Raw genomic sequence first — 27,217 nt, 5'->3', positions numbered from 1 at the left:
AAAACCGCAGCCCCATCCCAGGTGGCTGGTAATTTCCTTGAAAATGGTTGAAAACAGTCTGGAACTCAAACAAATGTGGTCAAACTGAACTGTATTCTTTGTATTTTACTTCAACAAGTATTTCTTTTAAAATCACCAGGTTAATTAATTATTCTTACAAAATAGAAAAATGTGCCAGTTGGTCTTTTCTTCGTAAAGTCTGCATCATGAACAATAATCCGGAGCTTAAGATAATTAATACTATATATCCTTGCCTTTGAACATCACAGCTGTCAGCCACGGGGCTTTAAAATTAATAGGCCCTTCAAAGCTATAAATAGGAAACCATGATAATTTTATATAATATTTCTTAAAAGGCACTTACCTTTTGGAAGAAAACACTTCTGGCAGCAAATTACCTGTTAAAATAAAACATACCATTTATTGGTATCCAGTAAATAATATGAAGGATGATACACTATTATAGTCAGTACCATTACAGAGCAACTTTAAAAACTTTTCTTGATTCCATTAAGTTTTTTTTTGTTTTTTTTTTTTGTTTTTTTAGTACAAATTAAAATCATCTCCTTGGTTGTAATAATTAAATGCTTCTCTGTTAAATGCATGTTCACTGAAATCACAAAAGCTAATGAGTTTCATGTCTGAGAGCAAAAAGCAGAAATTACAGGGCACATTATCCAGGTCATGGGTGTAGATCCCAGCATCTTCCCCTCCCGACTATAATGAGAAGCATGTGAATTAATGTCTGTACAGAAGTTTTAAGGTCTAGGTGTCACTGAGGATTTCATCTCCACTAAATTCAAAATAACTTCTACCTGGTGGTATTTTATTTTTTATCAAATCTTCAAGTGTTGCATTAGTTATTTGAGTCTCTTATGTACTTCTCACTGAACTACATTCAAGTCTAAGAGATTTTTTATTTACGATACCCTCATAAATATCATGGAGGTGAAATATAGTCATGGTTCATGTAATATGCAGTAAAGAAACAAACTGGCTGGAATCAATATAATATGTTATCCTAATCAGAGGCAAAGGAGGGATATGCTGGTAGTGGAAGAAACTCTTGATGGTTCTTTCATTCCCACAGGATTCAAACTTGTTTTTTCAGAAGTGAAAATCTAAAAGATGGGAAAACTTTTCCTGGGAGTTTGGCTTGTTTCATTATATAATACTATACATGTGTTATCACCACCACCCCCTCCACCAACTGTGTGTATATGTCACAAAGGCAGACATGCAGATGCCTCAAATTACAGGAAAAAAAAGAAAAAAAAAATAACTGAGTTTTATTTAAAACAACCAAGTAACAAAGACTGATAAGCAAAAAAGCCACAGCCCCATCCCAGGTGGCTGGTAATTTCCTTGAAAATGGTTGAAAACAGTCTGGAACTCAAACAAATGTGGTCAAACTGAACTGTGTTCTTTGTATTTTACTTCAACGAGTTTTTCTTACAACCAGGAAAATGTAAAGGCTTGAAAAACTGATAAACGTTTAGAGACTCATTTGTAAACAGAGGTAGCTCTTGTTGTAAATTCATCTGAGTTCACTTGAGTGTTAAATTGTCTGAACAGCAAAACCACTTCTGACTGTAGTCCAAGACTGATTCTGTGATCAGATTCAGAAACGGGGAGGGTTTCTCAGGGTTGCTCAGAGATGGACAGAGTCCAGCCTGGTAATGCTGCTGGCTCCCCAAGGTAGGCTGCTGCCCTGTGAGGGCTGTGCACTGTGGGCTCCATGCTTCCTTGTGCTGCTGTGGGAGCCTGATGCCAGCATGGGGCCAAATCCCCACTCTGAAGGAGCCCTCCCAGCAATTAAGGGAAAAACAGATTCAGAGTAAATGAAAGAATTAACAGAAATATTTACTTGTCCACAGACATGATTTCCAGATACCTCTTTGCTTTGATAAAAATAAATGCATTCAGGACAAAAAAAATATTACCAAGTTGAGTTCCGTGAATTCTTAAAAATAAACAGTTTGCCTCTCCCACTAACCACCACCATAGCTCAGTTTACACAATCCCGCACGATGCTATCATTTTAGTGAGCTAAAGGGTCTCCACCATTCTGCTGCTGTTCATGCAAGTTACCCTAACCTTAATCAATTATCTATATATGTGTCACGGTATTCTTCCAAAAAAAAAAGTAATAAAAGCAGATATCATCAAAATTCAGTCCTTCTTAAATATTGCAATATGTTTTGTTGTTAGTACTCACAGAGCAAATTTGAAAACCCTTGACATGGCTTCCAAGATTTGTTCTGAATCCTGCTGAACCCCTGGGCCTAATCTCTCACAACAGACTCCTGTATCCTAATACTAAAGGGCAATGGCCCTTTGCATACACCCCCACCCCCACCCCACTCCACAAATTAGCTTCTCTCTTTTTGGTCTCAGGGTCAGGACCTTGGCAAATGTGAAAGCAGATGAAGCCCTTCCATGTATCTCTTGACCTAACTTATAGATCTCAAACATTCCTTCTTCAAAGTCTTCCCACAAATCCTAAACTGGGTGTCTTTTACAATCTAGTGATTGTGGTTTGCTCAGTGTTGCCTTTTTAAATACTGTAGAGAGAAGTGTTGAGCTTTGCTTAGTTCCCCTATGGAGAAACATAACATTTCTCATCTAACCAGAGAGTTTCGAACTGAAAGAAGGCACTAAGCTGACTAGATGCCAGTACAGAACATGTGATCCAGGACAGGTCTGAACACCCTTGGGCATACGGTCAACTCCCCATGGAGGAAAAGTCAGCATTTATACAGAGGGTAGCAAGGTTAAGGCTCCTCACGTTTAACCGAGGGGACAAAGTGCAAACAGTTGATGAGCTTTCAAAGCTGAGGGTGACTCATATAACATGTTCCACCAAGTAAAATGTGAAATAGCCTCACTGTTGTTTTACTCTACTAAACTATGGAGAAAATCTTTAAACATCTAAATATCAACACAGTATCCAATGAACATCCAAGGTTATCACCAGCCGGCACACAGCCCAATTACAGCCACCAATTAAACTCTATCTGGGCTAATTTCTAGGCAAGCCAGGAACTGCCACTTTTCAGTCTCTTGATGACCTCCTCTCTGCCACCAATATATTCAACACTTGTCGGCTTATTTCCAACCAAGGACTGCCACAGCTGACATGGACTCCTTCACTCCAGCGTACTGATTAAGGACTGGAGAGGAGGAGAGTAAAAGAAATGGACTTTCAGCACTTCCAAGACCTCCCCACCCTCTTCGTAACCAGATCTACAAAACATCCATCCTCTTTGAGAAGATTTCAGGGTGAAGTCCAAGCACAGTTTTAGTGTAACAACAGTAGGATTCCCTTCAAATAATCAGCTTTCAACTTTCCAAAGAGATGGGTAAATAAAGAAATGACTACATAAGAATCTGGGTCCTTCAAATAGGCCACCTTTCTTTTTCTATGTTTAGTACTCTGGTTGAGTGTGTGTGTGTGTGTGTGTGTGTGTGTGTGTGTGCGCACACTCCAGTCAGGGAGACGGGGGAGAGAGATGTTCTTGAAACACTGGGTTAGCAAGGTCATTTATTTTCCCTTCTTTGGAGGTTGAAGTGAAAGTGTGAATCTTCAAGTCTGAATGGGATTTAATCAGACAGTGGCAAACCGATAGATAAAGGCCAGAGACACGGGAAACCTGACAGCCTAGAGTATTACTAAGTAGATCACTATGGCCTAATTAGAGGGAGACTTCGGAAGAAGACCAGAAATAGTGAAGGGCCCAGATCTTTAGGCAGTGTAAAGATAAGTCTACTTTTTAAATTGAATGATATAAAGGATTTTAAAAAGGAATGTATAGAACATATTTTTGGTTTTGATAATCAGGCAAGCGATATGAACGATGCTTACAGTGGGATGAAACACATCTGTGAAGAGACTGTGGCAGTAATTTAAAATTGAAGTGGTGACAGGCTCAACTGGGACAAAGTCAATAGGGGAGAAAAGAAAGGAGATTTCCCAGGTGTTTAAGAGAGAGAATTCATAGACAGTTCTGACCATCTAAGAACAAAGGGTGACTCATGTTTAGCTGGAGTGACTAAAGCACCAATAACCAAATTACTGATTATTTAGAAAAAAAGAATGAAAGAAGATGACAATGAGTTTCAGATTGTTAAAGTTTCAGACTTTTGAAGCTTAACAAAAAATTCAGCAGGCATCTCAGCCCCTAGATATACATTACTCTAATTTTATAACTAAGGAAATAAAAACTAAGATATTTGAAAACTTAAGGTCATACAGCTGCTGTGTGGTCCAAGAAGGAGTTTATTTTAACTTCCTTGACAGAAAATTTCATTCCCATAATAGAATTAGCTCTTTGGCTTTGTAAACTCATGCCTAATTACCACAGTTTCTTCATCTATGATGCAACGATGGTATCTAATTTGATTAGCTGAAATAATGTAAAATTAAGATTTAGTATATAAAAAAAAAATCTCTCCAGTGAACATTTTAGTTGTCTTGGTGCATATACTTTTGAATACTAATTATTGACCAGCAACTACTGTGACAAAAATACTATGCATGTGTGTATGTGTATATATAACCTTATATATGTATATATCTATATATATAACCATATACTGGATAAATACACACATATATACATGTACGTGTGTGTGTGTGTGTGTGTGTGTATGTGCGTGTGTGTGTGCAGCTCTGCCCCACCATTCTACATTGATTCCATTTAATTAGGAAATCAAAAACCATGTCCATATCTACGTTGGTGAAAACAGTGGATATGGTGCATGAAAAGAGACCAGATGGCTCTTAACGTTAAACCGGCTACCTAGCAAGACATTTACTCTAAATTTTTTATTTGTTTCAGGCTGGCTTCTCATATTCTTTTCATGTAGATTCTCATTTGTGCATTTCATGGTTGTTATGTGAATCTGTTGCTACCGAATAGGTTGAATCTTAAGCCTTTTGTAAAAATTAGTATGGTTCTTTGTGGTTATAAATAACAAATGTATTATTTTAGATAGAAAGGACAACTAAAGGGTTTTTTGTTACCTTTCTATTCTTAAACTTTGTTCATGTTGATTTATTTGGATTGTTAATCATCACCAAACTTAAAAGATTATCTCAAATAAGAGCATGTCATGTCTTGTCTATTTTGTTGTTTGCTAGAAATGGACCATTATGCTGCCAAGATATATTGTGAGAACAATTTATTTTCCTGGTTTTCACCCTTCCCCACTCTACTATGGAGAGCTGTGTTAGTGTTTTCATCTAAAGTCTTGAATTTTCAAAGAGGATTAAAAAACAAGAATTGGTCATGCATACAATAAAGCTAAAATATTTATCATTGAAGTTAGTGAAGGGTTGAGACATGTTTAATTGTGCAGCGTATACAGCAAAAAAATCCACTTGTAGAATTTTAAAAAGTTGTATTCAGACAAAGAATTTTATTACTTTAAAGGTACAAAGCCTTTTAAACAGTCAATTTACATAGTATTTATCCAGAGTGAATGGACAGAGATTAAGGATGTTGACTTTGGCTTCACACTGCCTGAGTTCAAAGGGGACCTCAATACTTATTGCACTTTGAACTTGAGCAAGTTACTTAACTCTCTCTGGCATTATGTCCTTAAATGCATAAGGAGGAAAATAATAATCAGCATCTCATGGGAACATTTTGAGGATTAAGTGAGTTCGTATATAATAAAGCATTTAGAATATAGCTTGAACACATAATTAGTGATCAATAGATGTTAGCTTTCATAATGTGTTGAGCCAATCTATTTTTCTACTCTTTAGAATAATTACCAAATGATATAAGATCGAGCTTTGCTAAATATGAAATGACATAACGCCTCAATTATCCTACATCCAGAACACAATCAGACAGTAAGAAACAATGTAAGTAGTGAAAGCTATTGTGAATACTCTGCAGAAAATCTGAACTACATTGGTCTTACAGAAAAACCTCAGCCTTTTATTTTGGCTGATACTGTACCATAAATGATACAAAGATAAACAAGAATCTTCACCTGAAAACTACTTGTAATCTAGTTGGAATGTAAACAGGAATAAATACAGTATAAGTTAATATTGGATTATTTCTAAAAGACCATTACAAGGTAGGGGGTGGGGAATCATTTTTTGTCAGAAAAGCAAATTCTGGAAAGAACTGCCCATGGTGTATCATCTTATGTGGAACCACCATACCATTTGGCAATCTTTTTAATTTTAGAATTAGGATCTCTTGCTTCTCTACTAAGCTTTATTAGTCTTATTAACAGCTAATGTGTCATCTCTAATTATCGGTATTGCTCAAAGATCACTATTGATGTAACCACTATTTTTTGAGTAACAACTTAAGTGAAACACAGGAAGGTGCCATCATCAAAACTTTGAGTGCCCTGAGAAGCCACCATTAAAAACACAGAATAGCCAACATGATCTTGAAGAAAAAGAACAAAGCTAGAAGTATCATGCTCCCTGACTTCAAACTATATTACAAAGCTATGAAAAATAGAGCAGTATGGTATTGGCATAAGCACACACACGTGCGTGCGCCCACACACACACTCAATCAATGAAACAGAATGGAGAGCCCAGAAATAAACCCACACATATGGTCAATTTATAGCAAAGAGTCAACAATATATGCTGAGGAAGAGTCTCTTCAATAACCAGTGGTGGGAAAACTGGACAGCCACATGCAAAAGAATGAAACTGGACCACTGTCTTATTCCACACACAAAATTCAACTCAAAATGGACTGAAGTATTGAATTTAACACCTGAAACTATTAAACTCCTACAAGGAAACACAGGTGGTAAGCTCTCTGACATTGATCTTAAAAGTTGACTTTTTGGATTGAACAACAAAAGCAAAAAACACCCATGTGGGACTATATCAAACTTCTGCAAAGGAAGCCATCAACAAAATGAAACAACAACCTACCAAATGGGAGCCAATAACTGAAGATCACAATTTGACAATGGGTTAATATCTTACATATATATGTATACATATTTAGTTGTAAAACCATAAAACTTGATAGCAAAAAAAAAAAAACAAAAAACCCTGGACAGAAATCTGAATGAGCATTTTTTTTTTTTTATAGAAGACATATAGAAACCAACAGGTACGTCAAAAGGTACTCAATAGCGCTAATCATCAGAGAAATATAAATCCAAAACACAATGAGGTATTATCACCTTCCACAAATTAAAATGGATTATTACCAAAAGACCAAAAGTAACCATCATTGGCAAAGATGTGGAAAAAAGGGAATCCTTGTGCACTGCTGGTGGGAATGTAAATTCGTACAGATGCTATGAAAAACACCACAGCAGTTCCTCAAAAAATGAAAATTAGAACTACCATATGATCCAGGAGTTCCACTTTTGGGTATTTATCCAAAGAAAAATGTCAACACTAACTTGAAAAGCTATCTGCACCATGTTCACTGCTGATTTACAACAGCCAAAACATGGAAGCAACCCAAGTGCCCATTGATGGATGAACAGATAAAATGTGTATTAACTACCATGGAATATTATCCATCCATTACAAATCAACTCTTGCCATTTGTGGTAACATGGATTGACCTTCAACACAAAACACTAAGTGTAGTCAAACAGAAAAACAGATACTATATGATCTCACTTATACGTGGAATCAGAAAGACAAAACCAAAAAACAGACAATAACTGAGATCATGGGTACAGAGAATGGTTTGGTGGTCGCAAGAAGGGGGAAGGGGGTAGACGGAAAACTAGGTGAAGGAGTTAAAGAGCTTGTACACTCGGGGCTGTAAAGTAAGCCATGGGATGTAATATACAACATGGTGACTACAGTTAATACTGCGTTATATATTTTAAATTTGCTAAGAATAGATTGTACAAGTTTTCATCTCAAGAAAAATAATCTGTCCCTATGTATGGTGATGGATGCTAAACAGCCTCATTGGGGTAGTCATTTTGCAATACATACAATTATCTCGTCATTATATTGTAAACTAAAAGCTAATATGTTATATGTCAGTTACATCTAAATCTAAAAAGCTACCAAAAAAGAACAAAGCAGTCTTAAGTACTGCACAAGAAAACAGGGTGACATACAGTGCCAGTGTGTGAGAGACGCCGTTTTATTTTGCAGAGACATGGAAGACAGGGTACTTGATCTAAGAAAGGAACGAAACGACATGCAGCCACCAGTCTGGGAGGGTCCAGCAGCGTAAGTACTAAGAAAAATGGAAACACAAAGAAGGACAGCCTAAAGGAAGATTAAAATATTGCACCCTGAGAAGAAAAAACCTTTCCTAGTGAGGAGGCTGGTGGATGAGGTCTAAGAAATGGGCAGGTGTAAGGTATAAGAAATGAGTTTGGACCTAAGGGCCACTTCCAAAGTACAAAGAGGGAGCACTGGGGTTCGGGACAGAGAATTACATGATCCATTGTGTTTTTAAAATAATTCTTCAACTGTTTGGCGAATTGATAGCAGGGGTCCAGAGAAGAAGTCAGGAGGGCAGTTAAAGTGCTATTCAAGCAGACCAAACCAGAGAGGATGAAGGGTTGGGCATGGCGGCTCCCATGGCCAGAAATGGAGGATGCTAGAGTCAAGCTTACAGGTAGAGCTCAAAGGATTGGCTGACGGAATGGAAGGGAGATTGAGGGGAAAAAACAGGAATTAAATACCACTCCTAGGTTTCAGGCAGCAAAATAAATTATGCTGCCTTTTATGAAGAAGAGACTAAAAGAGGAAAAACCATAATTGGGAAAGTAGATGAAGATTTTTATTTTAGCCAAATCGAGTGTGAGGAACACACTGATGTTTAAGGGTAATGGTGCAAACATAGTTCTAGAAAATGCGTATGGGCTACAGGGTTTTCAACCTCAACATTATTCACCTGTAGGCTGGTTATGTTTTTACAGGTGCTGTCCTCTGCATGTGAGCACTGCAGAATGGTCACAGCATCTCTTGCCTTCATCCACTGGATGACCCTATCTCCCCCACCCAACTGTAACAAACAAAAATGTCTCCACGCACTGCATAATAGCACGGAGTGGGAAATGGGTAAGTGCAAAACTGCGCTGGGTTAATGATCACAGGGCAGAAAGTCTATATTTAGCTGTGAAAACAATGACTGATTTCCATACCTGGGACCTGGGTGATCTCACCACGGAAAAGGAAAACAAGAGTATAGGGTTCACCCCAGCAGACTCCAAATTTAGAAGCTGAGAAAGAAGATCCAGCAAAGATAACAATTAGGAAGGAATTAAACCCAATGTGTATGGTAGATTAGAATCCCATAGAAGATGTTGCCAGCACGAGAGAGTAAGCATATGGGGCTCTTAGGAATGAGCTTGATTAGGTAAACAAGGACAGAAATATAATCACTTCTAGATCTATGTCTAAAGAAGAGAGTCACAAGTCAGCTTCAATCTAAACATTTGTATCAGCTTGAAATTTCTTAGCAGGACATTTTGCTTGGACAAGGTCTGACCACTGACAAAAGTTGATTATCAGCCCTTCCTCAATATAATTAGTTGTGTTTGAGGCTTGCAACTTAAGGGGCCAGAGGCAGGTAAGGTTGGCTGAGAAAAATTCCTCCCATGAACTGGCATAAAGGGTAAAGGTAACTCCATGGTACCCTGAGCTCCTACCTGCATTCCACCCTCACCAAACTGTAGTGTATTACAAACATGTCCAATGTCTGGGCCGCTGTTCATCAAAGGCAGATGGAAGAAAAGGGTAGTGTTCCTGAAAACAAAGTTATTATGAGGGTAGGAGCAGTCTGGGCTCCTCTCTACTCTAAGGACAAAAAGATCAGTAGTGGAAGCTTGTATTAGAACTTTTCTTATCTGCCTCTCTCATCCTATAAGCATTTGGGGAGGAGGTGCTATAGGTGTGTTAATCAAATGAGTTTCCAAAAAAGTTCTAGTGTCAAGGTTTGGGAAGGGGTTCAGGGAGACTTGCCTCACTTCCCAAGACCACAGAGACCTACACTTAAGCACAGCATGAGGCTACTGGGAACAGAAAGCCTTGTGGGACTGTCACGAGGTGGGTTGGTGGCATCTTCATCTTGCCCAGTAGCAATGGCAGCAAGTTCAGAGATCCAAGCCCACTAAAGGTAGTGCTGATTCCAGTTTTAAGCTCCATTGTGAGTAATGTAGCTGTGACACTTGACCTAATAGCACACAAGTTAGGAGACAGACCTGAACATGATGTGTTTCGAGGTGGACAGGTGGTAAGAGATTACAAAGGTTGCAAGAGTCAGTCACAAAAGACATTTTAAATTTGTAAATCTACGTATTTTTCCTGTAGAGCTAAATGTGCTAGGTCAAGGAACATATAGACATCATTTTAATTGCTATCGAGAGATATTAAAAAAAAATAACCCATGACCCCACTAGTGAAATGTGTCCATTTCCCTAAATTTTCACCAGCTCTAGATGTGAACGTTCCTTTAATTCTGACTACATGATGGGGAAAAAAAAACCCTCTCACTATTGGTTTAATTTGCATCCCATGTTCACTACTGAAAGCAAACTTTTCATAGAGATAATTTGTATTTCCTTTTTCCAGAAATTACCTATACATAGTATTTGGGTTTTTTTGTTTGTGTGTTTTCTGACTCTTGGTCTATTTCATACTCATTTGTAGAAACTCTTTATATTAGAGACATCAATCTTTGCCTTCTTTCTTAAGATCTTATCATCGAATGTGGGTGTATTTCTGCAAAACAGAAATGGATGCACGTCTGCTACTTCCTTCTACAAGACTGGAAACACAGGCACTTCCCTTGTGAAAATATGGGCGTGCAATCCCTGAAAAAGACTGGAATTCCTCTGACTAATACAGCTTGGGGGTAGGTCTCAATTACTAAGAGATTATTATGATGATTCATTTTTTTAATATTTATGTATTTTTGAGACACACACACACACACACACACACACACACACACACACTCTCACACACAGAGTATGAGTGGAGGAGGGGCGGGGAGAGAGAGAGACACAGAATCCAAAGGAGGATCCAGGCTCTGAGCTGTCTGCACAGAGCCTCATACGGGGCTCAACTCACGAAACCTTGAGATCATGACCTGAGCTGAAGTCAGTCTCTTAACTGACTGAGCCACCCAGGCGCCCCTATGATGATTCATTTTTGAAGAACTGGGCTGGAAAAAATTAGCTAGTCACTTCAAGACAAAGATCTAGCTCGTTGTTCCTCTGTTTTGAAAGTCACTTGAATATTTCTGAACTATTTTTTTTTTAATTTTTTTTTCTTTCAACGTTTATTTATTTTTGGGACAGAGAGAGACAGAGCATGAATGGGGGAGGGGCAGAGAGAGAGGGAGACACAGAATCGGAAACAGGCTCCAGGCTCTGAGCCATCAGCCCAGAGCCTGACGCGGGGCTCGAACTCCCAGACCGCGAGATCGTGACCTGGCTGAAGTCGGACGCTTAACCGACTGCGCCACCCAGGCGCCCCGAATATTTCTGAACTATTATAATGAGTTTCCTCACTCAAGGTAGACTTCCCAAACAAAATGTGTTCTGTGGGGGACTGTGTTAACTCTGGGGGCGGTCTGTGGCCACATATATTTGGCAATGACTTTGTATAAAATGTCGATTTCACACAGTTAAAAGCTATTGTTCATTATGAAACTAGGTAAAATTTCAACATGCAGAATTTACACAACTGTTGGACCACATACAGCCCTTTGAGATTTCTTCTCCAAACTATACTACCAGAGCTAGTATTCATAAAATGCAATTTGTCTAAATGCTGACTTAAGGAAATAGCTCCACACTCCCTTGTAAATTGATGGCGTTTCTGGGATATTTGCCTTAGTGCTGCCACCTGTCACCACAAATCATTCAGATACTAGTGCAAACCTTGTCTAAAATTACCAGTGGAAATTTTTGCGAAGATTCATAAATTCAACACGAGGTTTGAGATGATTTGGAAAAACTTAAATGTTGTTAGAAGTCATAGAGGGGATTTGTGTATAGGAGTGTGTGTGCTTGTTTGTTGATTATAAAAGGCCCCTCTTAAAGAATAAAGTCTCATCTATTAAAAGATGAGGACTTAATTTGTTGATAAGCCTTTCCTCGATTAAGCTAAAACAGAATCCTCGGTCTTAAAATATTTTAGTATTTTTGCATAGAGTTATGCCAGATTACTATATTAAATGAAAGTAAAATCTTTTATTTTAACAAACTTGCTATAATCTTTCAGCATCTACCCAGAATTCTTGTAACGAAATATAGTTTTAAAAGAACTGTGATGTTTGCTCACTTAAATGCACAGGTATGAGAAAATGAGATAAAATTATAAGGGACTACTATGATTCAGAGAATTATCATACATCACCTGTATTGGCATGACTTGTTCACTGTCCATTTAATTAGCAGGTACTATTGATAAAATATAAGTAAATCATGGCTAATTATTCACTTGTGGGTTCCTCAGCTTGTCATTTTACCTGTAGGTTCCAGTAATTACTGGTTCTTTCACTCCAGAGTACATAGAAACATTTCTAAAAAGCAGGAGTATGCATTGCCTATTAAAGTTATTGCCAGCATCTCAGAAACTGAAGTAAATGCTTTCACAAATAGCATTTCCAATGAATAATGCTGAAATCAGACTTTTTTTTTTTTCATTGAAAGCGCCTCAAGTAGTTGGCTCCTTTCCCATCGGCTACTTCGTAACTGTGAATATGACAACATGACGGTGATTCACAGATGCCAAAATATGACGAGCAGAGCAAATCTGTGTTCCAGATATGATAAGGTGAGAAAAGCGGAACTCTCGTCCGCAGGTGATTTCCATGAAGGCACCTACGTACTGCGGGGCTCACTATCTATAGCATGCAGCCGCCAACTCTAATAACCTGAGCAGGAGGGAAACACATCTGAAAATGCAAATGGATGAAAAATGAAAGCTGGGTTGCATAGTAACATCTTAAGCAGATTTGAGAGATGTATGTTTGGAAAGCAGAAGCCTCAGCCTTGGAAAATGCTTTTTGTTGTATTCAACACATACTGGGCTAGAACTGAGAAAATACATCAAAATTACAAATACTTTAAAAAATCCCTCCTCCATTCCACCAACCTCATAAACAATGCAATATTAAGTAACAGCTTGTTGGTTGGTTTTATCACAATATTTAGAAACTTCTTTTCAATGTACATATGCTCCATAGTTTAGGGGCATAGTAACATCACTGGAACTAAAAAAACAAACAGTGAACTTGCAGCTCAGAAAGATCAGCTATAGGTTCATATAAACCACTTCTCTAGTCTTGCACTGCAACATTTGGGAATAATAGAATCATAAAGTTTACAAGCCTGTTTTTACTGTTTGTACATAGATACTTAATGTATATTCCATTCGTTCCTTCTGATTTCTGCCAACTGATTGGCGACTTAACTCACGTAAGCTCATTTACGGTCAGAATTTATCCTTAAAATCAACCATTTTCCTGTCAAACCTAGAGTAGGCTTTTATTAAACACAACATAATATAGATCTTAGAGTATTCTTACCAGATTGATGAGAAAATAAAAGGCATTTTGATGTCAGATTGGCAGTCCAAACATATTGTTCAAAACCAAATTTGTAAGTAAGAGAAAAAGGCAATGTTCCCTTTATTTCCTAACTTACTGACATTATTTGGTGTATCTAAACAGTGTAAACAACAGTGGTATTTTGGAAAATTATACAAGGAAAAAAAGGAATTTTAGCATAGGTACTTTCCTAATTGGTTTTTAAGAATTGTCCCATGTCATTTTTTTATGGCAAATGACACATATATTGAGAAGTTAGAGATGGTAAGCTGAGAGAAGGAATTTTGTTTACCATTTTATTCTCAGCATTTAACACAGTGCCAAATACACAGGACATGCTTAATGAGTACTTGTGGAATGGATTAATGGATAAATAATTGAAGTCAATTAAAAAAATGAGGTTTAATCAAAACATTTCACAAAATATCCAAGCCTAGAAATTAATATAAGATATACATCAAATGCCTAACTATGTAAATTGACTTTAAAATGGCTATTTTTGGCAGCAAATTGCTTAAAATATTCCTACATCTTTTTTTTTTTTTTTTTTCCATTTTCAGGGTGGCATGCTGAGAAAAAAAAAACAAAAACAAAAAAAAGACCCACTTAGAAACTATACTTTCCAGAGCAGTTTCAAAAATATTTGAGTTTTAACATACAATGCCACTTATTCACAGCAATTCTATAAAAATAGACTTGTTCGCTTGCCCAACCGCATCCCTTCTGAGCCACCATGGCATCCCGAGCTGAGCCAAGATCCCTATGATCCCCACAGTAAAATGTTCGCTTCAGCATTCACCCGCACGCACTTTGCAGGCTTCTGACAGCATGTTTCTATCCCTACAGAACGTTTACTGCGTCCTAAGCACACATCAAGTTCTGTACGTGCAATGTCTCATTGAATAAGCCCTAGCAATATCCCTATGATACAGGCAATATAGACGCAGACAGGTAGAGAATTTACGTAAAGTCAAAAATCATGAAGTGGTGGAAAAGGGCCTTTAATGAACAAGTAGAGAAAAATCCTTCAATCGGTATCTCTCAGCTAGACCAAAGAACTATTATAAAGGAGCACACTAGAAGTCAAGTGAAGTTAACTCAGACTAACAGAATGGACACTGGGTTTCTTGATTAAGAGTCAACAACAGGCTCGAAGGACTACTGGGATGAAGCCAGGTAGCACAGCACAGAGGAATTAACACAACGTTAGAAGGCAGAGGTAACAATCAAATTAGTGTCTTAAAAAAGGAAAAGAATTGCACTTTGTGTGAACGCTAAAGGATAGATTTGGTAGCAGGAATAAAGACTTTAGTATGTTTTCAGCCTGAGAGCAGAGAGATGAGCTTCTGGGGTCAAGGAGGGAGCAGTCTACACAATCAACTCAAAGTCCTCTGTAGACTTGGGACAACTCTGGAGGGCAAGTAGATTTTAATATCTACTTTCATATAAAACACTGACAGTGCCTATTGCCTATACTAATGGTCTATGTTCATTACATACACATTAAGTAACACAGGACTATCAAGATGTGTGGGCAATTTATTCAGTAATGCATGGTGAGCACAGACACTGTTCTTGGTACTGGGACCCAGAGATCAAAGACTTAGCCCTGGCCTTCAGAGATTCACAGTGTAGCAGACACGACAGGTATGATGTGCTTCCATACAGGATGAATCCATGGGCTCTGAGATCATAGAAGAGGGAGACAGAAGCGAGAGGTGGAGAGGAAGCCTACCAAAAAAATAGTAACAGGAACTGAATATTGAAGTTGAATTGTAACCACTTAAATGGACTTACACCTGTGTTAGGGTGTATGTACACATGGTTCATATAGGATACTATCAATACTAGGTTTCAGAAGCAGGGTCTCAGGGCACCTGGGCAGCTCAGTCGGTTATGTAACTGATTTCAGCTCATATCGGGATGTTGCCGTTGGTGGGCTCAAGACCTGTGTTGGGCTCTGTGTTGACAGCTCAGAGCCTGGAGCCTCCTTCAGATTCTGTGTCTCGCTCTATCTCTCTGCCCACCCCTCACCCCACCCACCCCACTCCTGTGTGCTTGCTCTCTCTCTCAAAAAATATATCAACATTAAATAAAATTTAAAGAACCAAGGTCACTCACAGAATATTGTTAGATTTTTTAAAACCACAACTTCTAAGTGATTTAAAAAATATCACCATAGAATTTGCTACGTTTTGAGTAACTCTACACAGTGATTTGCTGTGTATATTCTTTTTCAAATAGAGAACCTACTTATAAATTATGAAATTTAAAATTCTATGGCTATCTGCTTTACACCATTATTTTTGAGAATCAAAACAACAAAACCAAACTTCTAACACACATAAAATCAAATTAAGGTCCAGTGGGGCAAGTATTTTATAGGTCAATGTAAAACAGAAAAAGCAGAAACTTACATTCATTCCATACAAGATCTAATATTATCATTATTGCCATCTTACAGATACAGACAGTGAGGCATTAAAATATTAATAAACTGGGGTCACTTAGGTGGCCCAGCCAGTTAAGCATCTGACTTCGGTTCAGGTCATGATCTCATGGCTGGTGAATTCGAGCCACGCATCAGGCTCTGTGCTGACAACTCAGAGTGTGGAGCCCAGAGCCTGCTTTGGATTCTGTGTCTCCCTCTCGCTGCCCCTCCCCTGCTCATGCTGTCTCTCTCTCAAAAATAAATGGACATTGGGGCGCCTGGGTGGCGCAGTCGGTTAGGCGTCTGACTTCAGCCAGGTCACGATCTCGCGGTCCGGGAGTTCGAGCCCCGCATCGGGCTCTGGGCTGATGGCTCAGAGCCTGGAGCCTGTTTCCGATTCTGTGTCTCCCTCTCTCTCTGCCCCTCGCCCGTTCATGCTCTGTCTCTCTCTGTCCCAAAAATGGATAAACGTTGAAAAAAAAAATAATAAATGGACATTAAAAAAATTTAAAAAAAAGGTATGAATAAACTGGCCTCTGTAACACAAAAGAAGATTTAATAACATTTGTATTAAGAACACGGAGAGTTTATCACCACAAAATTGGTAAGGTTAAGAAGGGACAAGTGAAGTATCAATGGATGAATGAAAGCAATCTTAACCTTCAGTACTCAAAATATCAAAAATGTAAACAAAATGGCAAAGGCTTAATTCTAAATACAAATATATAAAAGCTATTAACCTATGTAGTTTGTAATGAAAAGACCAAAATGTACAAAGTAACAGGTCAATGTAACACGAAATCCTGGATAGTACCAAGCTGAAAAGGGTTTTGTTGTTGTTGTTGTTGTTGTTGTTTTCAAGTATCAGTTGTTCAGAGCTACATCACCTCATGTGATATGGACTTTTAACATCAATAAAACAGGCATAATAATTTAATACAGAAAAGGGATATTGTTAATGTACAAAATCATTCATATTTAACATCTTAATATTAGTTATGCCAAAGTGGCTCAAAGGAGAAAACTGCGAGTGTGACATAAAGTCTATGTCCAAAAATAACAATTTGTGAGAGCCTCTCATTTGATAGGCCTTGCTGCATAATTACGTTGTCAGTAGACACAGGGGTAGATCTTTCTCTTTATTTTCCCCCTCCCCTCCCATCCCTCTTCTCTTTCCCCTTTTTCTCCATAAAAGCATGTGTACCTTAAATGAATCTACAAGGCAGGTATGAAATGTGGAAAACTTTGTATATGAGTGAATGTTAAAAACTGCTCCTAAGGGATGCTTCTGCTAAATTTCACCTTTGGCTACGATGTTATAAAATCTAATATTAGAATCATCAGAAAGATGCAAATACGAAGAGGGAGAAATTAGTCTATGTTGGGTAAGGGGAGTAATTAGGATACAGATATTTGATCGGACGATCCTGAAAGCCAGTCTAAGAATTCTCTACTGTATTCAAAAACAAAACAAAACAAACAAACAAAAAAAAAACAGTAGGAAACCAGTGAACATTTTTTGAGCTGGGTGACACGGCCAATGTCATGTGTTAGAAAGAGAAGTCTGACAGCAGTGCCTGGATCCTTCAGGAAGGAGAAAATCTAGGAACCGGGAAATTATTTAGGAAACCCATTAAGCTGTGCACAAAATAGTACATGTGTGTATCATTATTGATCAAAATTAGATTTCCAGTATTTTTATTGCTTTGAAAATACATCATTTGAAAAATTTGCCTACTATCACTGATTATGGTATTAGGCATTAATTATGCCTTATGTCATAGGATTACAAGAATTAAAGAAGGTATCTTAAGGAATAATAGTGTTGAAGCATATTTAGAACAAAAATATGCCTTAGAGGTTGAAAGGGAGAAGGAGAGAGACTGTCAGAATCCTGTGAAAACTTGCCTACTGCCTTGAAAAATTACCCTCCAGTGAATTGCCTTCAGGCTCCATTTTCACAAATTATATTCTAGTAGTGGTCAATTTTTCAACCCGAAGGGTGATATTTCTCTCCATAAATTTGATTCCTAGTCAATATTTCTTATGTATAATATGATCTAGGTATTTCACAGTTAAAAATAACCAAGGTTAAAATGCCTCATAAATACACAGTTATCATTAGACATCGGCCACATAAGGGGAGCGCTGGTCCCTCCGTTGTTGAAGCTAACTGTGTTATCGGCCTACTTGACATTCTTTCTTCTTAGACAATTTCAACAAATAAACAGTGAAGCCCATTATTTACAGTTCTCACTGTCAAAAGCTGCCATTCTTACCCCGATCCAAACAGGAGGATATGCTAGTTATTTCTGTAGAGGGATGGGGGTACTTTTTAGGATGCCAAAACATAATATAATTACAGTGAAATTGATCAAATCCGGATAGAAGATAAAGATATGAATGATTAAGTTTAGGTTCGTTCCAAGTACATATCCATTTCTTGAGAATAGAGCCCTACAGGTTTAATAGACCTGTACACTTTTCTTCTCCACCACATGACAAGTCAAATGCGCTGAAGCTAGATTCTGGCACAGAGCTGTGTACCACAGGAGTGCACTGAAATGATGGGAGGAGCTGATACAACCTGATTTACAGTAAATGACTATCTGGTAAGACTCCATTCTCACCTTCCAACTCACTTATTCAACTCGAGGGCAATCACTCATTCAAGAGACTCCAATCACTGCTTCTCTGCATTAAGAAACTTAAATCTCCAATACTTCTTTTTCAACCAAGTTCTTTATTTACAACGTAATATCAAGCATTCGATTTACTGATACTGCTTTTCACCCAAACTTTGTCCACTATTGAATTCTTTCTTTGGCCCCCCAGATGCATCCTCATCACAACCCAGCATACACTGGAGTCACTGGGGATATCAAGAAACTTTAAGCCACTTGTGACTGTACTTTTATGAGCACCTAAGTCAAGAGCCCCCTCCCAAGTCCTCCCTTTACAGAGGACTTTGATTTGTTTCTTCCTTCCTTACCACATTAATAGAATTCTTCACCCCAAATGACTGTAGTCGCTTTCTAGCTTTTTGTTTTTGGCCTCCTGTCTCTCCCTGCCTGTCCACCCTATTGGATACACCACCACTAATTTTCTGACAGCACTATATTTACCACGACTCCCTTTGCTCAAAAATCTAACACAGCTGCCTTTGTCCCTGCTTACTTGTGGCCGGCACCCATTAAAGGGCTTACGCAAGAAAGGGGCTGTGTAAACCCATGAATTTAAATGTGCTATGAATTATGATTTATCATAAATATGCTATGTGGGGTCAAAATAAAAAGTATGAACAGACATTTACAAATTAACCTTGCAAGCTTTTTGTACCTGTTGATTATTCTGGTGTAAGGTATCTTGTCAGATGAAATTTCTTCCACTTAAAACTACACATAATATGCCACTTAGAAAGGACCGTGAAAAATGAAAAAAGAAAAAAACAAAAAAAGGCACAGGGGTAGAGGTAAATTTCTCAACAGAGAGGAGCCTGTGTGAATGGTAAAAACTTTATCCATTTCTTATGTATTGAACTAAATTCCTTTTTAAATGGCATCTAAATATTAATTAACGTTTGACCTCAATGCTTTTGTTTCAAGTTGTAAAGAAAGTCCAGCTCAGGGGCTCTGTTCAGCCAACAGTTTTATTTAGAAACAGAACACACAGGCATGCGTGGAATATGCATCACCTATAACACTTTCTGGATAATAGCTTCTGTCCTCTAAGAACATTTTATCTACGTAGTAATGATAGTCAACCTTTCCTGAACATGTAATTATGTGCAAATATGATACCGATTTATCAACAGTATCTTATTTAAACCTCACCATACCAGGTGAGGTGTAATAGATGTTAAAATTGAGGCTTGCTGAGAAAAACAAAAAAAACAAAAAAACAAAAAAAAAAACAAAAAAAAACAAAAAAAAACCACATGAATGAATTTCCAAATGAGAATTTTGCTATCATCTTCTGACTTCAAATCCCAGGAATATAATCTTCATGTAATACGGTCTGACTATGATGGCAACAATATGACATTTATCTTAATTTCATATATATATAGGTATATACACACCTATATATATATATATATACACACAAACACACACACGCACGTACACATTTATATGCTATCCCACTTGTCAGATGTGAATTTAAAGAAATGATTTTGAGTATTAATATTTAGTTTCAACATAATCTAGGACCTATGTAGCATCCAAATTATCACTGAACTAAGTAGACTGAGTTAGTATATAGAATAGCTACTCTTTAGTGTAGAAATATCCCATTTATTGTATCTTAATATTGTATAAAATATTTTTTTAAGTGTTTACTTATTTTTCTGAGACAGAAAGAACATAAGTGTGGGAGGGGCAGAGACAGAGGGAGACACTGAATCTGAAGTCAGGTCCAGGCTCTGAGCTGTCAGCACAGAGCCCAATGCAGGGCTCGAAGCCACGAACCATGAGAACATAATCTGAGCTGAAGTCGGACGAGTAACCAACTGAGCCATACAGGTGCCCTTAAAAATATTTTAAAATATTTACATAATACCAAAAACTGCATTTTAAAGGAGTGGACCATTTTTTCTGAGAGATGGCAGTGGTTAAGTATACACTAAATTGTACAGCCTGTGTGACATTGGAACAATGACTGAAACTTCTTTAAGCCTTGTTTTCTTCATGTGTACAAGAGAACTGACAATACTAAACTGTTGGCTCAAGTCTGATAGGAAAATTAAACCAATTAATATAGACAAAAGCACACATGTCACTGCCTACCATGTTAACAAGAAATAGTAGCCATTATTGTTACTTACATGTAACACACCAGTTTCCAAACATTTTGGTGACATATGGGTCTTATTTTCATCTTTACATTCTTAAAATTGACTATCTCAAAAAGCTTGTGCTTATCTGAGTTCTATCTATTGTATTGGCCATATTAGTAACTAAAATTGAGACTATTAAAATATTAACATAAATTGATAACCCTAAATTTGCTGACAAATGTTCATGGCAAAGCAACATTTTAAAACAAAAAATAGGGGAAGGGGATCCTGGGAAGATGGCGGCCTAGGAGGACGCTGCGCTCACCGCGCATCCTGCTGATCACTTAGATTCCACCTACACCTGCCTAAATAACCCAGAAAACCACCAGAGGATTAGCAGAACGGAGTCTCCAGAGCCAAGTGCAGACGAGAGGCCCACAGAAGAGGGTAGGAAGGGCAGCGAGTCGGTGCGCGCTCCACGGACTGGCTGGAGGGAGCCGGGGGGGAGGGGCGGCCCGCCAGCCAAGCAGAGCACCTGAGTTTGGCTGGCAAAAGCGGAGGGGCCCTACGGAGTGTGTTTCGACAGCAAGCGGGACTTGACATCTGGAAGGTTATAAGCTAAAAGCTCTCCTCAGAGAATGGGAGCGCTGGAGGACAACGGGAGGGAGAGTCGTTGAGCCCGGACTACAGAGCACAGCTTGGCGGGGAACAAAGGTGCTTGCCAGGCCATCTCCCTCGCCCATCCCCCAGCCAAAATCCCAAAGGGAACCATTTCCTGCCAGGGAACTTGCTTGCACCACGCAAACACCCAACGCGGTGCTTCTGCGGATCCATCACTCGGTTGGTCTGACTCCCTCCTGGTGCCGCAGGGCCCCTCCAGAAGCGTATCTCCGAAGGAGAAGCGAGCTGAGCCTACCCCTCCCGCCCCCGTGCACCTTGCCGATCCACCCCAGCTAATACACCAGATCCCAGCACCACAAGCCTGGCAGTGTGCAAGTAGCCCAGACGGGCCCGCCACCCCACAGTGAATCTCGCCCCTAGGAGAGGGGAGGAGAAGGCACACATCAGTCTGACTGTGGCCCCAGCGGTGAGCTGGGGGGCAGACGTCAGGTCTGACTGTGGCCCCGCCCACCAACTCCAGTTATACATCACAGCACGGGGGAAGTGCCCCGTAGTCCCGCACCACTCCAGGGACTATCCAAAATGACCAAACGGAAGAATTCCCCTCAAAAGAATCTCCAGGAAATAACAACTGAACAGCCAAAGAACTGATCAAAAAGGATTTAAATAATATAACAGAAAGTGAATTTAGAATTATAGTCATAAAATTAATCGCTGGGTTTGTAAACAGTATAGAGGACAGCAGAGAATCTCTTGCTACAGAGATCAAGGGACTCCGGAAGAGCCAGGAGGAGCTGAAAGACACTTTAAATGAGATGCAAAATAAAATGGAAACGACAACGGCTCAGATTGAAGAGGCAGAGGAGAGAATAGGTGAACTAGAAGATAAGGTTATGGAAAAAGAGGAAGCTGAGAAAAAGAGAGATAAAAAAATTCCAGGAGTATGAGGGGAAAATTAGAGAACTAAGTGATACACTAAAAAGAAATAATACACGCATAATTGGTATCCCAGAGGAGGAAGAGAGAGGGAAAGGTGCTGAAGGGGTACTTGAAGAAATCATAGCTGAGAACTTCCCTGATCTGGGGAAGGAAAAAGGCATTGAAATCCAAGAGGCACAGAGAACTCCTTTCAGACGTAACTTGAATCGATCTTCTGCACGACATATCATAGTGAAACTGGCAAAATACAAGGATAAAGAGAAAATTCTGAAAGCAGCTAGAGATAAACGTGCTCTAACATATAAAGGGAGACCTATAAGACTCGTGACCGATCTCTCTACCGAAACTTGGCAGGCCAGAAAGGAATGGCAGGAGATCTTCAATGTGATGAACAGGAAAAATATGCAGCCGAGAATCCTTTTTCCAGCAAGTCTGTCATTTAGAATAGAAGGAGAGATAAAGGTCTTCCCAAACAAACAAAAACTGAAGGAATTCGTCACCACTAAACCAGCCCTACAAGAGATCCTAAGGGGGATCCTGTGAGACAAAGTACCAGAGACATCACTACAAGCATGAAACCTACAGACATCACAATGACCCTAACCCATATCTTTCTATAATAACACTGAATGTAAAAGGACTAAATGTGCCAACCAAAAGACATACGGTATCAGAATGGATAAAAAAAACAAGACCCATCTATTTGCTGTCTACAAGAGACTCATTTTAGACCTGAGGACACCTTCAGATTGAGAGGGGATGGAGAACTATTTATCATGCCACTGGAAGTCAAAAGAAAGCTGGAGTAGCCATACTTATATCAAACAAACTAGACTTTACATTAAAGGCTGTAACAAGAGATGAAGAAGGGCATTATATAATAATCACAGGGTCTATCCATCAGGAAGGGCTAACAATTATAAATGTCTATGTGCCGAATACAGGAGCCCCCAAATATATAAAACAATTACTCACAAACATAAGCAACCTTATTGATAAGAATGTGGTAATTGCAGGGGACTTTAACACTCCACTCACAGAAATGGATAGATCATCTAGACACATGGTCAATAAAGAAACAAGGGCCCTGAATGATACATTGGATCAGATGGCCTTGACAGATACATTTAAAACTCTGCATCCCAAAGCAAGAGAATATACTTTTTTCTCGAGTGCACATAGAACATTCTCCAAGATAGATCACATACTGGGTCACAAAACAGCCCTTCATAAGTATACAAGAATTGAAATCATACCATGCAGACTTTCAGACTACAATGCTATAAGGCTTGAAATCAACCACAGGAAAAAGTCTGGAAAACTTCCAAAAGCATGGAGGTTAAAGAACATCCTACTAAAGAATGAGTGAGTCAACCAGGCAATTAGAGAAGAAATTAAAAAATATATGTAAACAAATGAAAATGAAAATACAACAATCCAAACGCTTTGGGATGCAGTGAAGGCAGTCCTGAGAGGAAAATACATTGCAATCCAGGCCTATCTCAAAAAACAAGAAAAATCCCAAATACAAAATCTAACAGCACACCGAAAGGAAACAGAAGCAGAACAGCAAAGACAGCCTAAATCCAGCAGAAGAAGAGAAATAATAAAGATCAGAGCAGAAATAAAAATATAGAATCTAAAAAAAACTGTAGAGCAGATCAATGAAACCAAGAGTTGGTTTTTTGAAAAAATAAACAGAATTGATAAACCTTTAGCCAGGTTTCTCAAAAAGAAAAGGGAGAGGACCCAAATAGATAAAATCATGAATGAAAATGGAATGATTACAACCAATTCCTCAGAGATACAAGCAATTATCAGGGAATACTATGAAAAATTATATGCCAACAAACTGGACAACCTGGAAGAAATGGACAAATTCCTAAACACCCACACTCTTCCAAAACTCAATCAGGAGGAAATAGAAAGCTTGAACACACCCATAACCAGCGATGAAATTGAATCAGTCATCAAAAATCTCCCAACAAATAAGAGTCCAGGACCAGATGGCTTCCCAGGGGAGTTCTACCAGATGTTTAAAGCAGAGATAATACCTATCCTTCTCAAGCTATTCCAATAAATAGAAAGGGAAGGAAAACTTCCAGACTCATTCTATGAAGCCAGTATTACTTTGATTCCCAAACCAGACATACACCCAGTAAAAAAAGAGAACTACAGGCCAATATCCCTGATGAATATGGATGCAAAAATTCTCAATAAGATACTAGCAAATCGAATTCAACAGCATATAATAAGAACTATTCACCATGGTCAAGCGGGATTCATTCCTGGGATGCAGGGCTGGTTCAACATTCGCAAATCAATCAATGTGATACATCACATTAATAAAAGAAAAGATAAGAACCATATGATCCTGTCAATCGATGCAGAAAAGGCCTTTGACAAAATTCGGCAATCTTTCTTAATAAACACCCTCGAGAAAGGATAGAAGGAACATACTTAAAGATCATAAAAGCCAATGGGGTGCCTGGGTGGCGCAGTCGGTTAAGCGTCCGACTTCAACCAGGTCACGATCTTGCGGTCCGGGAGTTCGAGCCCCGTGTCAGGCTCTGGGCTGATGGCTGATGGCTCAGAGCCTGGAGCCTGTTTCTGATTCTGTGTCTCCCTCTCTCTCTCTGCCCCTCCCCCGTTCATGCTCTGTCTCTGTCCCAAAAAAAAATTAAAAAAAAAAAAGATCATAAAAGCCATTTATGAAAAGGCCACAGCTAACATCATCCTCAAAGGGGAAAAACTGAGAGCTTTTCCCCTGAGATCAGGAACACGACAGGAATGTCCACTCTCACCGCTGTTGTTTAACATAGTGTTGGAAGTGCTAGCATCAGCAATCAGACAACAAAAGGATATCAAATGCATCAAAATTGGCAAAGATGAAGTCAAGCTTTAGCTTTTTGCAGATGACATGATATTATACATGGAAAATCCAATAGACTCCACCAAAAGTCTGCTAGAACTGATACATGAATTCAGCAAAGTTGCAGGATACAAAATCAATGTACAGAAATCAGTTGCATTCTTATACACTAACAATGAAGTAACAGAAAGACAAATAAAGAAACTGATCCCATTCACAATTGCACCAAGAAGCATAAAATACCTAGGAATAAATCTAACCAAAGATGTAAAGGATCTGTATGCTGAAAACTATAGAAAGCTCATGAAGGTAATTGAAGAAGATTTAAAGAAATGGAAAGACATTCCCTGCTCATGGATTGGAAGAATAAATATTGTCAAAATGTCAATACTACCCAAAGCTATCTACACATTCAATGCAATCCCAATCAAAATTGCACCAGCATTCTTCTCGAAACTAGAACAAGCAATCCTAAAATTCATATGGAACCACAAAAGGCCCGAATAGCCAAAGTAATTTTGAAGAAGAAGACCAAAGCAGGAGGCATCCCAATCCCAGACTTTAGCCTCTACTACAAAGCTGTAGTCATCAAGACAGCATGGTATTGGCACAAAAACAGACACATAGACCAATGGAATAGAATAGAAACCCCAGAACTAGACCCACAAATGTATGGCCAACTCATCTTTGACAAAGCAGGAAAGAATATCCAATGGAAAAAAGATAGTCTCTTTAACAAATGGTTCTGGGAGAATTGGACAGCAACATGCAGAAGGATGAAACTAGACCACTTTCTTACACCATTCACAAAAACAAATTCAAAATGGATAAAGGACCTGAATGTGAGACAGGAAACCATCGAAACCCTAGAGGAGAAAGCAGGAAAAGACCTCTCTGACCTCAGCCGTAGCAATTTCTTCTTTGACACATCCCCAAAGGCAAGAGAATTAAAAGCAAAAATGAACTACTGGGACATTATGAAGATAAAAAGCTTCTGCACAGTAAAGGAAACAACCAACAAAACTAAAAGGCAACCAACGGAATGGGAAAAGATCTTTGCAAATGACATATCGGACAAAGGGCTAGTATCCAAAATCTATAAAGAGCTCACCAAACTCCACACCCGAAAAACAAATAACCCAGTGAAGAAATGGGCAGAAAACATGAACAGACACTTCTCTAAAGAAGACATCCAGATGGCCAACAGGCACATGAAAAGATGCTCAATGTCGCTCCTCATCAGGGAAATACAAATCAAAATCACACTCAGATATCACCTCATGCCAGTCAGAGTGGCCAAAATGAACAAATCAGGAGACTATAGATGCTGGAGAGGATGTGGAGAAATGGGAACCCTCTTGCACTGTTGTTGGGAATGCAAATTGGTGCAGCCGCTCTGGAAAACAGTGTGGAGGTTCCTCAAAAAATTAAAAATAGACCTACCCTTCGACCCAGCAGTAGCACTGCTAGGAATTTACCCAAGGGATACAGGAGTACTGATGCATAGGGGCACTGGTACCCTAATGTTTATAGCAGCATTCTCAACAATAGCCAAATTATGGAAAGAGCCTAAATGTCCATCAACTGATGAATGGGTAAAAAAATTGTGGTTTATATACACAATGGAGTACTACGTGGCAATGAGAAAGAATGAAATATGGCCCTTTGCAGCAACATGGATGGAACTGGAGAGCGTGATGCTAAGTGAAATAAGCCATAAAGAGAAAGACAGATACCGTATGTTTTCACTCTTATGTGGATCCTGAGAAACTAAACAGAAACCCATGGGGGAGGGGAAGGAAAAAAAAAAAAGGTTAGAGTGGAAGAGAGCCAAAGCATAAGAGACTTAAAAACTGAGAACAAACGGAGGGTTGATGAGGGGTGGGAGGGAGGGAAGGGTGGGTGATGGGTATTGAGGAGGGCACCTTTTGGGATGAGCACTGGGTGTTGTATGGAAACCAGTTTGACAAGAAACTTCACATATTGTAAAAAAAAAAAAAAAAAAAAAAAAAAAAAAAAAAAAAAAAAAAAAA

At 38.7% G+C, this 27,217-nt stretch overlaps 1 long non-coding RNA gene across 1 annotated transcript in view; it reads right to left on the bottom strand.

The window, feature by feature from the left end:
• Window positions 1-27,217, bottom strand: part of LOC121039937 (uncharacterized) — a 389,599-nt gene that overhangs the window by 13,287 nt on the left and 349,095 nt on the right. The window contains exon 2 of the long non-coding RNA XR_005795047.1: window positions 365-398. This is a non-coding gene — a long non-coding RNA (uncharacterized LOC121039937). The remainder of the gene's footprint in view (window positions 1-364; window positions 399-27,217) is intronic.

The sequence above is a fragment of the Herpailurus yagouaroundi genome, unplaced genomic scaffold (genome assembly GCF_014898765.1).
Source record: "Herpailurus yagouaroundi ecotype Mexico unplaced genomic scaffold, PumYag 181, whole genome shotgun sequence".
In the NCBI taxonomy this organism is placed as follows: Eukaryota; Metazoa; Chordata; class Mammalia; order Carnivora; family Felidae; genus Herpailurus; species Herpailurus yagouaroundi.
This window is presented reverse-complemented; position numbering and strand designations above follow the sequence as displayed.